General features: G+C 46.7%; 1 long non-coding RNA gene across 1 annotated transcript; it reads left to right on the top strand.

Annotated features, from left to right (window-relative positions):
- The first annotated feature begins 279 nt into the window (after nt 1–279).
- On the top strand, nt 280–4,373 carry LOC147581391 (uncharacterized). The gene is made up of 2 exons (XR_015251749.1): nt 280–422; nt 4,158–4,373. It is a non-coding gene; the product is annotated as an uncharacterized LOC147581391 (long non-coding RNA).
- Nucleotides 4,374–14,655: the final 10,282 nt, after the last annotated feature.

Raw genomic sequence — 14,655 nt, 5'->3', positions numbered from 1 at the left:
CTGTGTTTTGTCTCTGTTTTCTTTTTCTTACTTTTTTGTAGATTACCTTTTTTTTTTTACAATTCGATTTTAATTAATCTATATTGTTTTAAATTAAGAGTGTCTCTTTGTATACTCTTTCTATATTATATATATATATATATATATATATATATATATATAGTGACCCAAGATTCCTTCTTTTCTTAGTTCCTACCTGTTTAGAGAACTTTCCTTAGCCATTATTTTAGGGTAGGTCAAGCTGGCAATGAGTTCTCTTACTGGTCCTTCATCTGAGCATGTCTTTATTTCTCCTTCATATTATCTCTGGATATGTGATTCTTGACTGACAGTTCTTTTCTTTCAGAAATTGAAAAATGTTGTGTCACTTCCTTGATGAGAGATGAGAAATCTACTGTCATTTGAACTGTTTTCCCCGATAGGTAAAGTCTCATTTCTCTTGCTGCTTTCTACATTTTTTCCTTGTTTTTAATTTTTAGAAGTTTAGCTATGATGTGTCTTGGCATGGATTTCTTTGGGTTTATCCTGTTTGGGGTTCACTTAACTTTTTGAATGTATAGATTTATATCTCTTGCTAAATTTGGGAAATAGTCATCATCCTCATCCTCATTCAATACTTTTATGTCCTACCCTCTTTCTTCTCCTTCTTTGAGACTCCAGTGACATGAATGTTAGATCTTTGGTTATGGTCCTGTAGGTCCCTAAGGCTCTGTTCCTTTTTTCTTTCTTTTTTCCTTATTTTCTTTCTGTTGTTCAGATTGGATAATTTCTATTTTTCTATCTTCTTATTCTTATTCTTTCCTCTCTCCCCTCCTTTCTGCTCTTGGGTCCATTCATTGAATTTTTTATTCCTTTAATGTATTTTTTCAGTTCTAAGATTTCCTTTGATTCTTCTTATATATTCTTTTTTTGGCTGATATTTTGTATTTTTTCCATTTATTTTCAGTGTGTTTATATTTCTTGTTGCAGCATTTTAAAAAAATGTTCATTTATTTATTGGGGGGGGTGCAGAGAGAGAGAGCGAGAGAATCCCAAGCATGCTCCACACTGTCAGTGCAAAGCCCAATGTGGGGCTTGATCTCACAAACTGAGCTAATGACCTGAGCCAAAATCAAGAGTTGGATTCTTAAGCCACCCAGATGCGCCTGCTGAAGGATTTTTATGATTTAAAATTGTTGCCAGATGATTCTAACATCTCTGTCAGTGTTAGAAACAAATCCTTGTCGTTTCACTATCTCACCAACATGTGATATTGTCACACTTTTTTTTTAAAGCCATTCTGCTAAGTGGGTAGTGGTATCACATTGTGGTTTTAATTCGCATTTTACTGATGACTAATAATGTTGGAAATCTTTTGCTCATTTTTTATAATGAGTTGATTATTTTCTTATCGCTGCATCTTCATTAGTTTTTAAAAAGCTCCCTAGCATTTAGAACAATACTTGGCATGGCATATGGGGTCTTATTTAATATGACCCTGTTTGTATTTCCAACTTCATCTTCCAATTTAGTATTGCTCTGATGGCCTCACTCATGATTGAAAAAAGTATAATATCACAGTAGACCTCCTTGTTATTCCCACTCCCAAATCTATAACCCTATCTACACCTGTCCTTCTTTATTCCATCCTGATGTAATTCAAGAAGTGTCTGTCCTCCTAACAAAGATCAATTCTTTTACAAGAGTGTTTGATCCCATCCCCTCTCACATTGTTTAGGACTTTCCTTCCATTATTCCCTTTTCTCTCATGTACTGTTGATCTTTCATCAGCACCTAACTGATCATTCCTACCAGTAAACCAATGTGCTCTTGTATCCTCCATCATAAAGAAACAAGAGAACCTCTCTTGTCCCCTAATTCCCTTCCAGCTACTATTTCTTTGATCCTCTTTATACTCAAATTTCTCAAAAGCATTTTCTATAAATGCTGGCCCCACTTCTTCCCTTCCTGTTCCCTCTTTCCTGCCCTCTGATCCACTGAAGTGCTCTTGTCAAGGCACCACTGATCTACTTGGGCAAAATCTAGTGAAGAATTCTCCTACTTGACCACTGCCTTCTGTTTTGAAGCAGTCTCTTCTCTTAGCTTTGGTGATGCCGTATTCCCTAGTGTTTTCTCTTCTTTCACTAGCTGCTCCTTGGATTCCTGTGTACTTTCTCCTTTTCTCTCTGTCTTCTGGTTGTGGATGTGTCTCAGAGCTCATAAGGCCACTCTTGAAGAAACTTGAAAACACTTGGCTTTTGTGATATAATTTTTAAAATGATATTACACTACATGATGTCTTTTCATTGAAAAGAAGTCCACATTTATATGATGAGTTAAAATTCTACTAACCACCCACATACAGCCCTATTCCCCCAGGACCTACTGTATCCCAGTATCTGCGGCCTCTCCAGTCATTCTGTGTCCCCAGGGCCCCTGGCTGCCCAGACTCCTCTCCCTTCCCAGATGAGACATTTCCATGCTGATAGAAAATCTCTCAGCTCTGCAGGTATCAGCTTTTACCTCTCTCAGCTACTTTGGGTGAATGTTCTTTTTCACAGCAAACAGATTATGTTGTTCCTAGTAATTAGCACCATCTGCAATCATTTGTTCATTCCACATGAAGATAACCAGTCTCCTCCATTAGAGCAAACCCCTTGGAGGCAGCACCTCTGTCCCAGTGCTTGGAACAAACAGTGCACATGAGAGCAATGCAGTAACAACTCCCGTGAAGCCAGGAGTTGTGTGTATGCAAATTCAGATTTACATACACAGAGGCTACATGTATACATACTCACGAATACAGGCAACCCTCAGTTCTCATCGATGCTGTGTTTGTGTGTTTGCCTACTTGCTAAGCCTTATTTGTAGCCCCATAACCAACACTTGCATGTTTTCGTGGCTGCAAGTGGATGTGAACAGAACTGGTGAGAGTGAGTCACCTGCACATACTCCCAGCTGGGAAGGAACCAGGCGATACTCTTCAACTCTCACTGGAAAGAGGCATCCTTTTGCCACCTAGTTAGTCTCATGTTTTCATATTTTTGTGCTTTTTGTTGGCGATTTTGCCATTTAAAGTGGCCCCCAAGCCTAGTGCTGAAGTGCTGTCTACGGTTCCTAAGTACAAAAACGCTGTGATGTGCCTCATGGAAAAAATACACTTGCTAGATGGTTTATCCAGGCCTGAGTTCGAGGTCTGCTGATTGTGAGCTCAACATTCACGAGTCAACAATAAATATTAAATAAGGTTTCTTGAACAGAAATGCACCTAAAACAGGGTTATGTATTGATTAGTTGTTGACAATGTGACCAGAGGCTCCCAGGAACCTAACCATGTATTTCCTCCAGGGACAATGACTTAGTCTTCAGTAACTCAGGGTTTGTGTTGACTTTATAGAACATAATTACTGCAAATAAGAAGACTCGATGGGAAATATCTATCTATCTATCTATCTATCTCCAGTTTGCTTCCCTCAATTATCAGTTGAGGGGGATGTTGGAAAAAATGTATGTACTTGTGTATGTTTGTATTTTGTCTGTTTCTTATGAATTGACTGCTTATTTTCTTTGTTCATTTTTCTTTTGTCTTCTTCCTATCAATGTAAATAATTTATATGTCATGCATATTAATTCTTTAAAAAAACTTTTTTTTAAACATTTATTTATTTTTGAGACAGAGAGAGACAGAGCATGAACGGGGGAGGGTCAGAGAGAGAGGGAGACACAGAATCTGAAACAGGCTCCAGGCTCCGAGCTGTCAGCACAGAGCCCGATGCGGGGCTCGAACTCACGGACCGTGAGATCATGACCTGAGCCGAAGTCGGCCGCTTAACCGACTGAGCCACCCAGGTGCCCCTTAATTCTTTATCTCGTACAAGCTTTGCAAATATTGCATTCCCGTTGCCATTCTTTAAACTTCACTTTTGTGGTCTTTTCACAGAGGGAAGTTTTAAATGTTTAGAAGATCAAATCTGCCCGTCTTTTCCTTTGTAGCTTCTGGGTTTGTTTTTTTCATAGAAAGGACTTCTTCAACCTATATTAATAAAATAGAATTCTCTATTTTCTATGTTTTTAAAGGAAGGGAGCCTTCTACTTTATCGGGGATAGTTTCAGCATTTTAAGGTGGGAACCTGCTGAATTAGCAGCTGCTCAGACTCTTTTCTTCCTTCTTTTCTTAGACTTATTCTCAGTTCATGCCTCATGACCAGAATTGATTGATCACCTCCCAAGTGAAGAGCCTCTGCCTGCACGTCTTACTGCACCCACTTCCTCTCTCAGCACTGCTCCCCCAAATGCTGGTCTGTCTCTGGTAGGTTCTGGCTCTGCCCCTCCCCACCTCAGTGCTCTGTTTCTCTGTCTCTCAAAACAAATAAACTTAAAAAAGTTATATATAAGTACAGACTAAAGACCATACTTTAAGTAAGAACTTAATGGCCAAGCCTGCCATGGGGCTTGAACTCAAACCATGGGATCATGACCTGAGCCCAAGTCAGATGCCCAATGAACTGAGCCACCTAGGTGCCCCTGGCCAAAGCCTTTTTAAAAACCTCTGAAGAGAATGGAAGAATGGACAGTCCTGACTTCACCAAGATGGGTGTCTGCTTCTTTTCTACAGCTCCTGCTGTCCTTGAACTCCCTCCTGGCTGTGTGACAGTTCCTCATGCAGACACCAGGCTGTAGCCAACTGAGCAGCGGGAGCTTGGAGCCTGGCCCTATATCTTCAGGCGTCTGATCATTTCACATAAGAGAGGCACCCTGCCAATGTCTGCGAGGCTGGACATGTATGGCAGGATCATCCGCCAGAGTGAGACAGAGCCTTTTCTGCCCCTTCTGCCTGGCCAAGGGGCCTTGAGGCTGAAACAGGTCTCCCCACATTTGTGCTGGACTGACCCGCTGCCCTTGGGCCTTTGTTGGGTAGGCAGTTAATGTGTACAGGCTATCTCCTGCTTCCAACCCCTCGGCATTTTTGTCCTCTATCCCAGCAAATCTGAGGGCGGGTAGAAAAGAACTTGCAAACTCTTAGAAGAGTCTTTGTTTCAAGGGAGGAGCAGCTTAGAGATGTACGGCCCTGCAAAAATGAAACCAAGTGAGCAAAACTCAACCCAAAAGTCATCAACATTCAAAATAATACCAGAGCATGATAGTCTTTTTTTCCAGATATTAGCTGTGCTCTATTTTCTGTGGTGAAGACCCCCAAATCTCTCTCCAGTGGAAGAAACCTTCATTTCTTTCAGCCTCAACAGACCCTATATCCAGAACTGTTTGCCATTTTTCAGATTCTTTAAAAGACTTAATTTGTTTAAAGGGAAAAAGATTTTCCTAAAGAATCTGGCTACTAAGGACCTAATTCAGTGCCATGATTTTCTGGCAATCCAGATATTCACAGACATGGTCATGGCGATGATGAAGGCAAAGAAAGGGCTTAAAGGTAAGAGGAGAGAGATGCTTTCTCCCTCTCCTTCTGGGGATCTCTGAGCCCTCACCCCTCACCCCTCCAGTAGGCTGTGGGTTTGGTGCTGCAACCTAGGTGGCTTCACCACCTGGATGCTTCTGGAAGCTGACATGTTCTCTTTCTGTGGTGTGTGGGTTAGCCAACTATTTCCAAATACAGGTGGCCCTTGAACCAAGTGGGGTTAGGGTAGACCATGCCCTGTGTAATCAAATATCTGTGTATCACTTTTGATTTCCCCAAAACTTAACTACTTAGTAGCCTACTGTTGACTGGAAGACTTGCTGATAATATAAAGAGTCAATTAACACATATTTTATATGTCATATGTATTATACACTGTATTCTTACAATAAAGTAAGCTAGAGAAAGGAAGATCTTATTAAAATCATAGGGAAGAAAAAATACATTTATAGTACTGTGTTGTATTGATCAACAAAAATTCATGTATAAGGGACCTGTGCATTTCAAACCCGTGTTGCTCAATGGTCAGCTGTGTTCAGTTTTGTGTTGAGCCTTCTGTCCGGAGCCCTTGCTGGTCTCCCAGGCTGCTGTGCCTCATATTGGGAAGACCCACACGCTTCTCCTTTGCTGTTGTCCGTAGTGAGGGTTCTGAGAGCCTGGGCTGAAAAGGCAGTGTGGCTCCCTCTCACCTGGCAGAGAGCTGTGTCTAGGGCCATCCTGGGAAGCAAGGCCCACTGAGAGCAGGCTGGAAACTGGGCATCCTCTCCCAGCAGGGACCCCATGGGCCTGTGGGACACTGTGCATGTGTAGCTTGCTTAGAAGACAGGGAAGGAGGGGCGTTGGCTTAGGTGTCCCAGGGACTCACTCCTCTATTAAGGTGCCACATTATGTGCTCCTCATTTCTTCTGGCCTCTGAAATACCATCTCCTCACTACCCTTATAGCTGGCTTGGTCGATACCTGGGCCATTATTCACATGTTTGTTGGTTATAATCTTGTCCCCTTACCAACTGTAACCAGGAGGGCAGGGCTTCATCTGTCTTGCTCGCTTATTGCCTGCCATTCAGGGTGTTTGGCAAATGCTTGTTGGTTTTTGAGTGGGTCCAGCTGCACCTGTTTGCACAGGGGATCATCTCTACTACACAGCCTGTGACATGGACAGACTGCCTCAGCTCCTTAGACAAGGTAGGTTTTGAGGAGACTTTGTGATTCCATGTCATGAACATGAAACCACACTGAGAGCTAGTAGACAGGAAATATAGTCACCTGGCTGTCAGTGAGCCTCTAGGTGGAGAGTTGTCCTTGTCCAGAAATGGATGGGCAGGATGCCCTAGTAGACGAACGCCATCAGAAGCTGCTCCAGGAGTAGTCTTCAGACTCCCTCCCTTATCAGCACCTGTGATATGATGATTTATGAAAGATCACTCAGATGACCAAAATATATTTCTCAGACACATTTGGTCTTCATCCACAGTTCCTTCAGAGCCAAAAGGGTGACACGGGTGTCTTGTTACTAATGAAGGGGGCTTTTGGACCCCATCTCAGGGCAGGGGCCCATGGCCCCAATGTCTCCCTCAACTTCCAGGGAGGGGACAGGGGCTGGAGATTGGATCACCCAATGGCCAATGAGTTAGTCAATCATGACTACATAATGAATCCTCCATAAAAACCCAAGGGACTGGGTTCAGAGAGCTTCGGGTTGGTGAACATGTGGAGATGTGGCAAAAGTGGTGCCCTGCAGAGGGCGTGGAAGTTCCATGCCCCTTGCCTGTACTTTGTGCTATGCATCCCTTCATCTGGCTGTTGATTCTTATCCTTTATCACACCCTTATATAAACTGGTAAATGTAAGCGTTTCCTTGAGTTCTATGAGTTGCTCTAGCAAATTAAAAGAGCCTAAGAAGGAGGTCCTGGGAACCTCTAATTTATAGCCATCTGGTCAAAAGCATAGGGAACGGCCTGGGCTTGTGACTGGCATCTGAATTGGGGGTGGAAGACAGTTTTGTAGGACTGAACCCTAACCTGTGAGATCTGATGTTGTCTCTGGGTAGACAGTGTCAGAACTAGATTGAAATCTTAGACACTATGGTGGTGTCTGAGAATAGCTTGGTATTGTGTGTGGGGGGACCCCCTCCCCCTTGTTTGAATTGGGTCTGGAAACCCTAAAAGGGGTAGTGTCAGGGGAGTACCTCATCCCATCCCAGACAGCTCCCCCTCAGCGTGGAGCTTTGGTTCTGATTGGGAGGGATGTCTTCTGTGCACATTGGCTCCATAACAGTAACTGAGAGAGCAATTAAGTCAGAAAACCAAACAGAATAGAGAAGACGGGTCCAGAAGAAATTCTAGAGGGTCAGGGAAGGAGTCTTTGGGGTCATGTGGGGAAGGACCACCTTCCTGAGGGGTTGATGATCAGGCAGGATTTGGGGGAATGCCAGCAGGGGGGTCTTGGGTGGGCTGGGGTTCTCTCAGCTTCTTCACTGAGCACCCTATCCTCATACTGCCAACACCTGCCCCCACTTCTCCACGTCTGTCTCCTGTCAGCTCTCCCACAATGCCAAAGTGGCGGCCCAGCTCCATGGGAACTTCTCTCCAAGAAGCAGCAGTCTGACCCAGAGGGTTTCCTAACGCAGGGCTGTGGTTACTTTAAAAGCCTCTGAGCACCAAATAATACATGTAGATACTCTGCCTGCTCAGGAGGGTAGAGCTTAAAAATACTCACTCAGAACATCCTGGCAGACAGCATCTCAGCCGGGAGAAGGCAGCAAAATCCCATCACACGCCTGCCCCTGCAGCAGCACCAGGAGGTGCTCACACACCTGCTGAAGCCCACAGCATGTCTAACCATGAGAAGATATCACGCAAGCCCAAATGGAGGGACTTTCGAGGGAAGACTGAGGAGCGGTCACAGGAGATGATGGGGACACTGGGCGTGTGCTGGGACAGGAGGGGGTGTGAGTGGAAGAAGCGAATGATGTCTGGAGCTCAGGTAACGGCATTGAGCTAATGCTGAGTCTCAGTTTTGGGAAAAGCTCCAAGATTATATAAGATTTTGACATCAGGGTAAGTTGGGTGAAGGGAATGTGGAAAGTCTCCGGAAATCTGAAATCATCCCAAAACAAAAAGTAAAAAAGAAAAAGCCTTTGCAGGTGTGTCCCATCCTTGGGATGTTCCCACCGCACCAGACCAGGCAGTCTGGCTCTCTCCATCTCTGCCCGCTGCCTCCTACCCTGCCCTGCTCTCAGCTGCCTCTCCAGATTCCTACACAAGAGCTGTGAGCCCATGCCCTGGGCTTCCTTGTGTCCTGAGGGGCCTCAGACAAGGTGGGGAGCAGTATGCATGAACTTCCTCACAGAGGGGAAGTTGGGAATCTCAGCCCAGCTCAGCACCCAGGCCATCTAGCTACAGACAATCGGATCTCTGAAAACTTCCACCTAAAGTCCTATGCCTTCATCCGTCGGCCTCATCAGGAGATTGTCTGGGCCTGGGCTCTGACAATGGCTGCATTCCACTTGCAGCGGACGCATCAGGAGATGAAGCCCCGCCACAGTCCAGGAGCAGATCCGAAAGAGTCCTGGGTTATGAGGGGAGGCAGGGGCGGCCTAGGGCTGCTCTCTTTGGGAGACTCTTCAAGAAGTGATCCTGGTTGGCCTCTCCCAGGTCTGCATTTGGGTATGATTAGCACTGGAGATCAGCAAAGAACAAACAGCTCCCAGGGGCCCCCCCAGGAGCCCTCCAGGGTAACAGTGGGCACAACAGAAGACAGGGACACTGAAGGAAGGCCAAGGGCCCGAAGACCTGGTCCTGTGCTGAACTCCGTAAACACACGCCATCTGTTTACTCCTGACAGCAGCTCTGCTTTGTCCTGCAGAGGAGGAACCTGCGACTCAGAGAGGTTAGATGCTTTCCCGAAGTCACACCGGCTGGAAAGAGGAAGAGGTGGTGTCTGACTCCAAAGCCTAAAAGGCTACAGATCTTTTAGCTTCTTATAGTTTTTTGAAAACTGCACATGGGACACAGTCAGATGTAGGGTGTGACTCCTGGTGCCATCTCGGGTAAGTCACTTAACCTACCTGCCTCAGTTTCCATATCTGTAAAATAATGGGGATAATGATAAGTGTTTCTCCTGTAGGGATAAGTGAATTCGTTAATATAAAAAGCTTAAAATTATACCTGACATGTATTAAGTGACCACTAGCACCAGCTACCATTGTTATATTTAAAGAGCTATTACAGTGAGGGTGAGGTCTACCTTTCCAGGTTCATCAGCTGTTGCTTACTTACCATCTAGAATAATCTGCGGTTTCCAGGATTTTGCTATCTTTACTCTATGAGGATTTTTTAGATGGCAAGTTAAAAAGAAACCAGCTTAAACAACAGAGGGATACCCAGCAAGGCTTGATCGAGCCACTCAGATGGTTTCCCTTTACTTCTGTTTTGCTCTTTGTGTGTCTGGCACAATGGCCCCACCTGGTTTACACGCCCACCCTGGGACCAGTCGCTCTGACCAGGAAGACAGGATATGCCGGCTAACTCAGGCTGATGTGGGCAGGCCCCTGGAACGGGAAGCAAGGGTCAGTTTTATCCAAGTGCATGACCAGGGAAGCAGCAGTTCTTGGCAGGAAAAGCAGAGCACTATGGCCAGTAGATGGAGAGAACCTAGGTCGGGTTCGTTTTGCTCCTACTGGCCACCCTGCCTGGTATTCCCTCTGCCAAGCTTCTCCCCTAGACCCCTACCCAGTCAGAATGTGTTCCTTGCTTCAGGTCCGTCCCCAGTGCCTATGTGTCTGACATACAGCATGTCCTCAGTACATATGTGCTGAATGAATGAGTGAAATTTCTGCCTCATAAAACTTTTCCTGATGTTGTCAATAAAACATGTTCTGCCTTTTCTCAACTCCCACAGAACGTGTTCAGATTTTGCCTATGGCACTTGGCATTGCCTCATTTCCATGCTTGTTTCTGTATTTGTCCTCATCTCTCCATTAGACTGTACAATGCTGGACATGTGGCCTGCTTTTCCTCCCTTTCCAATCCTGGTATGAAGGGGCCAGATAAATGTTTGTCGGTTTATTGAATAAATGAAAGAAGGGGTGAATGAAAAATTAATAGCGTGAAGACAACCATGTAGGTCCTGCCTGGACTTAAAGCATGGGAAAGAGAGAGGAGAAGTAAAGCAGTTGGGGGCCCGGCAGAGGTATCTAAAGGAGTGGCAATGCAGAAACAGGCCATGAGCGTGCGGCGGCTGGCAAGCTGCCAAGAAGAATCGGGAGAAAGTGGGTGGCGGGGCCGGGCTTCCATCTTCGGGAAGTCTGGACGTCATCCTGGTCGTTCGTAACACCTGAGCAGCACTTAGGGATTCAGCGTGCAGGGTGGGCTCTGACAGAGAGGACGGTAGTAGAGAGGGGTTAGGTGGGCTGCGGTGGTGTTTAGACAGCAGCGGAGAAACCGTGGCCGTGGGCAGGGTGTGGAGGAGCGAGGGCAGTGAGTCCCGTCTTCCTGGAAGTCCGAGATGCCTGAACCCCAAGCATTCTCACTCCCCACCGGCCTTCTCGCCTACCCTTCCCCTGCCCACCCGCCCACCCACACTGGAAATGGGCACAAAAGGCAGGACCTAGAGCCCAGGACAAGCGGTGGAGTGGGAAAAGGTGGGCGGGCTCCCGTGAATCCCTGCGGCCAGCCCTATTTATCAGGACTCAACAGTCTCAAAGAAAGTGAGCTTTGCAAGGCCTTGTCCCCTCAGGAACTATTTTTGGGTGGAGCAGTGACCAGGGAGAGGGCAGCTGTCCTGTCACAGGCCGGAGGTCAGAGGTGGCATCTATAGCTGGCAGCCAGAGAGGAGAGTTGGAAGAATGCCCAGGCGAGCTGTGCCCACCAGCCAGGCTGAAGGGCTGCACAGGCACAGAGGCAGGAGGGGTTCACATGGGAAATGAGAAAGGAACTCCCCAGGTCCCTTTGTCCCTTGGTGGGGATAGTATTACCCCCACTCCATCATAGCACCAGCAGTAGTCATCTACTGAGTGTTAAGGATCGGGCACTGCCTGCCGTACGAGCATCAGTCTGCCCAATCTTCGCAATACCCCGTGAGGGGGGTGCCATTATCACCCCTACTTTAGAGATGAGGGCACTGAGGCACAGAACTCAAGTAACTCATTCATATCCACCTGAAGTTTGGGCCTTCGGGTTAGAGACTGGGGCACTGTAGCCACTGTAACTCTGCACGCAAATGCTGCGTGCTTCTGAGGGTGCCGGTGACTTTCTCCATGACAGGAGAAGGGAAAGAATTTGAGGGAGTTTTCTCATGCGTCCTGCTCGAGCAGGGAAGAAATCAATGCGTTTCAGGAACAGATAGAAGGCATAGAAAGAGTTTACCTAGTCACTGTCAAAGAAGCCCGTGTTTGTCTTATCTCTGATTCAGCATTCACAGACATCACTGAGAAGTGAAGATCTTCTCAAGCTGTGAACAGAATAACCAAGAGCTGCCTGATGGCATCCATCGACTTAAACAGATGCCCCCCAGAGCCACTGCCCAGAGCTAATATAGAGGCACCGGCATGCCTGGTACCGAAAAAGAAGCTGGCCGTCACCCAAGGCAATTGTATATTATTGTTTTCTGGGTGTGCAACAGTTGAAACCACAGCTGAGTGGAGTAAATTAATGGCACAGAGATTTCCTATTGTGAACACACATACAAAGGAAACTGCTGTAGCGCTGCTCTGAAAGGCGGCCCTAGCTGCTGTAACAAGCACATCCTGAAGTCCGAGGGAGTCAGTGCAACAGGAGCATCCTTGTCCATGTTGAGGTTCACAGTAGGAACACCCAACAGGCAGTCGTACAAATGGTGGTGGGTCCCTGTTCCACACGCCATTCAGGTACCCAAGCTGATGATGATGTTCAAGGTTTGCCTGGGTCTCAATGTCCAGCTGGCAGACAGGAAGCGTCAGAACTTGGAAGACCCCATCGTAGTAGGCTTAGCCCGCCATAACAAAGCACTATCGGCTGGACAACTCAAACGACAGCAATGTATTTTTCACAGTTCTAGAGGCGAGGGGTGAGGAATGGGTACCAGCAGAGTTCTGGTGAGGACTCTCTTCTTGCACCACAGACGGCTGCCTTCTCGTCCTCACAGGGCCTTTCCTCGATGTGTGCCCATTGAAAGGGGTGGTGGGGTGGGGGCCTTTCTCCCATCTCTGCCATCACAGGGGCCCTGCAGGGTGACCTGATCTAATCCTAGTTACCTGCCAACATTCCCCTCTCCAAACACCATCACAATGGGGATTAGGGCTTCAACATATGAATTCCTGGGGAGGACATAATTCAGTCCACAGCAGTGAGACCACGTGGTCAGTTTCCATGAACCAGGTGTGGAGGTGGCATAACCACTTTCACTGGCCACAGCTGTCACATGCCCCCCCTCCCCCAGCTGCAAGTGAAGGCTGTGCCTACAAGGGAAGGAAAATGCATCTCTGCTGAACCTGTGAATTCTCTGTCCCACCAAAAGAAGGGCAGCATCTAAGTTTAACCTGAACAGTCATTGAACCTCACGATAGGCATCAGGTGACACAGGTAAATGCATCCATTACGTATTGATGGATAATCAACTACCTGAAAACTTAGTGGCTTTAAATAAGAAACAGTTTACTCTCTCAGTCTCTGCAGGGTGGCTTCATTGGGTGATTCTGGCTCGGGATTTCTCATGAGGTTGCAGAAAGCTGTCAGCCGGTTGAAGTCTTCTGAAGGCTTCACCAGGGGTGGGCAGCCTCTGCTCTTTGCCACGTGACTGGGTGCCTTTCCTCTGAGAGAGCAAGCAAGGAGGATGCGTGGAACTTTCTATAACATACTTTGGAGGTGACATACCTTCACTGCCTCACCTTCTATTCATAAGAAATGGGTTGCTAATTCCTGCCACACTCGAGGGGAGAGGAATTAGACTCTACCTTTCCACAAAAGGGATATCAAAGAATTTGTGAACATATTTTAAAATCACTGTGGTGGGTATGTCTAAACTTGATCCATAAGCATTTGGCCCACAAACACACCTAATAATGTCATTTGGTCTACTTTTGCTGGTAGATTTGTAATGCAGTATAACTTGGCTACATGCCAGTGGTGGGACTTTAGAGCTCCCTTGTGACTCAGGTTTGTTATCAGTCAAATCAGGAGGCTCTTGGCTGCCAAGCTCCCAACCCCAGGGGACAGATTGTGCATCTGATACACACAGAAGCCCTGGGCCCAGCACAATGTGATTCACAGGGCTGGAGGTGACAGAAAGTTAGGGAACCTGGTACCAGACTGGGCTTTCCCACTGTGAGCCATTTGGGTTACTAATGGCCATAGCTCTGTGACGTTTCTGAGCTCTGTCCATTTCACAAAGCCCCACCATGGCACCTCCACTTTCCACCCTTCCTCCACTTCTGGCCTTAAGGATAGAAGAGAGGTGGGGTAAGAATTTAACTGACTGAATTTCAAGGTCCTTGGGGATCAATGGTTCCACACGCAAACCAAATGATTCCGCAGGAATTCTGATTCCCAGTTCAGCAAGCATGTGGGAAACTAATATCACAACAGTGTGGATCTGCCTGAATTTTCCACCTATGCTTTGTGTTTTTCTTCCCTCGTCTGCAGCCAGCAGCACGCCCTTCAGGGATGTCTAGTGTCTCGAGGAAGGAGGGTGGGTGTTGCCTGCTGGGCCTCAAGAAGAACTTGAGGGAAAATAATCCTCCCCTTTGTTCTTCTCCATTGCTTTTTGTTTGCCTGGCAGATGTTCAGCTTGGTCTCAGGCACCACCCAGCTCCTCTTACTGAGAGGGACCTGCTTAGCTTATAGATCTCTGCACGTCCGTGTTGCTTAAGATGACTGTGGCCCCCAGCCTCCGGACCTTCCCTCTCCTGGTGCTCCCCAAACTCAGGAGCCACTGGGAACTAGGTGAAAACAATCACAGGTAGCTTGGGACAGAGGTGATATAGACCCTCATGATTTTAGCAAGTGTAATAAAATGTGTCCCTATTTCTTTAAAAAAACAAACACCTTGGGGCGCCTGGACAGCTCAGTCAGTTGAGCGTCCGACTTCAGCTCAGGTCATGGTCTCGCGGTTCGTGAGTTCGAGCCCTGCGTCAGGCTCTGTGCTAACAAACAGCTCAGAGCTTGGAGCCTGCTTCGGATTCTGTATCTCTCTCTCTCCCCCCCCCTCCCCTGCTCATGCTCTGCCTCTGTCTCTCAAAATAAATAAATGTTGGGGCGCCTGGCTGGCGCAGTCGGTTGAGCGTCC

Source organism: Puma concolor, chromosome B2, assembly GCF_028749965.1.
Source record: "Puma concolor isolate L17-30 chromosome B2, mPumCon1.1.hap2, whole genome shotgun sequence".
NCBI classification, from domain to species: Eukaryota; Metazoa; Chordata; class Mammalia; order Carnivora; family Felidae; genus Puma; species Puma concolor.
The sequence above is the reverse complement of the archived record's forward strand: the minus strand, read 5'-3'. Positions and strand labels throughout refer to the sequence as shown.